Source organism: Gopherus flavomarginatus (assembly GCF_025201925.1).
Source record: "Gopherus flavomarginatus isolate rGopFla2 chromosome 11 unlocalized genomic scaffold, rGopFla2.mat.asm SUPER_11_unloc_1, whole genome shotgun sequence".
NCBI classification, from domain to species: Eukaryota; Metazoa; Chordata; order Testudines; family Testudinidae; genus Gopherus; species Gopherus flavomarginatus.
In genome coordinates this window covers 835992-838794 of record NW_026114602.1, presented here as the reverse complement: position 1 = coordinate 838794, position 2803 = coordinate 835992, and the positions used below count along the sequence as shown (strand labels likewise).

The following is a 2803-nucleotide window of genomic DNA, read 5'->3' as shown; positions in this document are numbered from 1 at the left end:
AGAGTCAGGATTCAGTCAAGAGGGTGCAGCCTATCTGTCTGGACCCTGCCCAAGGACATTAAGGGGCACATCTACGCTGCAGATAGGATTGTGCTTCCCCGCTCAGGTAGGCAGAGTTCACTAGCTATGCTTTAAAAATAACAGAGTAAATGCCGGCAGCACAGGAATGGCTTAGTCTAGCCATCTCATAAGAACGGTCATACTGGGTCAGACCAAAGGTCCATCTAGCCCAGTATCCTGTCTTCCAACAGTGGCCAGTGCCACGCGCCCCAGAGGGAATGAACAGAACAAGTTATTATCAAGTGATCCATGCCCTGTCACCCATTCCCACTGCTGGCAAACAGAGACTAAGGACACCATCCCTGTCCATCTTGGCTAATAGCCATTGATAGACCTATCCTCCATGAATTTATCTAATACTTTTTGAACCCTAGTACAAACCCGCTGAACTCCATGGTTACATAGAACAGATGGAGCCTGAGCTGCTGACCAGGCTATCTCAGGGCTACATGGGTAAGTTTTCTACAGTAACTTCAGCAGAGCTACCCTATATCTGTTTACTGGAGCTGGGAAGATGCTCCTCGCTGCAGCATTGATGGACTCAGGGAGGTCAATGGGACAGGAATCCAGACCTCCTGGTCTATCACCATATCCTGTGTGCAACACTGCTGCCAGCTGAGCACCAAGCCTGTAAATGAGTGCAGTGAGGATCCAAATGATAAGAAACAGCTCATCTCCCACAGAGTTCATAAAAGACCCGGCAGACAAAGGGTGGGAGAGGAAATAGAGGCTCGGGGAGGGAGGAGACCTGACCAAGGTCACACAGCAAGCCACTGGCAGAGATAAGATCACAACTCAGGTCTTTTGACGATTGCTGCCCCACTCAGGCCAGACATAAAGTCACTGAGCGATGCTACTAGCCCCTCGACACCCAGAGATGGGAGTGAAGTTGGGATTAGTACCATCAGTCAATTTGTAACCAGGTATCAGGTCATCTATATACAGAGCTTGGGAAGGAATCATTACACACAAGCTTATAATTTCGATGCTCAGAGATTCTGTCATATTTCCCTGGTGGAAATCAGGTGGTCTTGGAGTTCTAGTACTTTAGTATCATGCTCAAGTTTTTCCTCTGTTGTTTGACAGAGCTGAGGGACCATCTTTGCTAGATCTGTGGGCTTGGATTGTAATTTGTTCCAGTCTTTAATGCATTTGTTCAACTGGCATCTTAGGCCAGATACTCACATGGTGTATATTAGGGTGACAAGACAGCAAGTGTGAAAAATTGGGACAGATGGTATGTGTGTGGGGGAAGGGGGGTCACCATCCCCAAATCCATGGCCAATTCTCTCATGAACACCAGAGTGATTTCTTATTCTGGATGTCACCCAAGTCTTTCTCTTCATGTTCCTTGGTTCAGCTGATCTCGGCATCCTCACTGTCATGGCGTATGACCGATATGTCGCCATCTGTCAACCACTGCGCTATGAGAGAGTGATGAACAGGAGAGCTTGTGTCCAAATGGCAGCCAGTGACTGGATCAGTGGTATTCTTTACTCTACCCTGCACTCTGGGAACACATTTGCATTATCCTTATGTGGAGGTAACAGAGTGGATCAGTTCTTCTGTGACATCCCCCAGCTACTCAAGCTTGCTTGCTCTGACTCAGACCTGGATGAAACTGGGGTTATTGTCTTCAATGCATGCTTAGCTTTAAACTGCTTTGTTTTAATAATTGTGTCATATGTTCAGATCTTCAGATCAGTGCTAAGAATCCCCACTGAGCACGCCGGCAAAAAGTCTTCTCCATCTGCCTGCCTCACATCACTGTTGTCTCTTTGTATATTTTCACTGACATCATTGCCTACCTGAAACCCAACTCCAGGTCCATATCACATCTGGATCTCATGGTGGATGTTTTCTATTCCATGGTACCTCCAGTGCTGAAACCAATTATCTACAGCATGAGGAACAAGGAGAACAAAGTTGCCCTGAGGAAATTGATTGGATGGAGGTTATTCATAACAAATAAAATGCCAATTTTTCTCTTTTGTTTTTAAGTTCCTTCTATGTTTCCTTAGAAATAAACTGTTAAAATAAATAAATAGATGTCATCTTTTGAGGGTGTCCATTTTTCATCTCTTTGATGAGGTTTTGTGAACACCCGAACATTTTCTTTCCACAATGATAAAGGGATGCAGATGAGATATCTGCATGGTTGATGTCCTGCTGAAATAATTTTACAAATAAGGATGGGATATCAACATCACTGGTTTAATACTGACCTGGCTCTGGCCCAAAGACACTAGGCTAAGTTCAATAGTGACATAAACATTGGTTTAAGTAGTGTTGTTGAAGCCATGTCGGTCCCAGGATATCAGAGAGACAAGGTGGGTGAAGTAATATATTTTATTGGATCAACTTCTGCAAGTGAGGGAGACAAGCTTTCAAACTTATACAGAGCTTTTCTTCAGATCTGAAGATGAGCTCTAAGTAAGTGTGAAAACTTGTCTCTCTCACCAACAAAGTTGCTCCACCTTCTCTCTCTAATAAATACTTCTGTGTGTTATTTGTCTGGTGTCATATTATAATATTGGTGCAAGTGGAAAAGTTTCATCACTTGCACTAACCCAGCATTTCATGCACCATCCAGTTTAAATCTATTCACACTCAAGCTGAGACAGGGTCTCACAAACTGGCCTATTATTAATCTTCAAATACCATCTTTTTGCATGGTTATGTACACTGCATATGATGTGCAGAAGCATAGTATGTGATGCAAGAGACAGGGCAAGAAATAGTC

At 44.1% G+C, this 2803-nt stretch overlaps 1 pseudogene; it reads left to right on the top strand.

Moving 5' to 3' along the window:
* The window catches only part of LOC127040877 (olfactory receptor 14A16-like), a 26599-nt pseudogene extending 24539 nt beyond the window's left edge, over positions 1-2060 (top strand).
* The last annotated feature ends 743 nt before the right edge of the window (positions 2061-2803 follow it).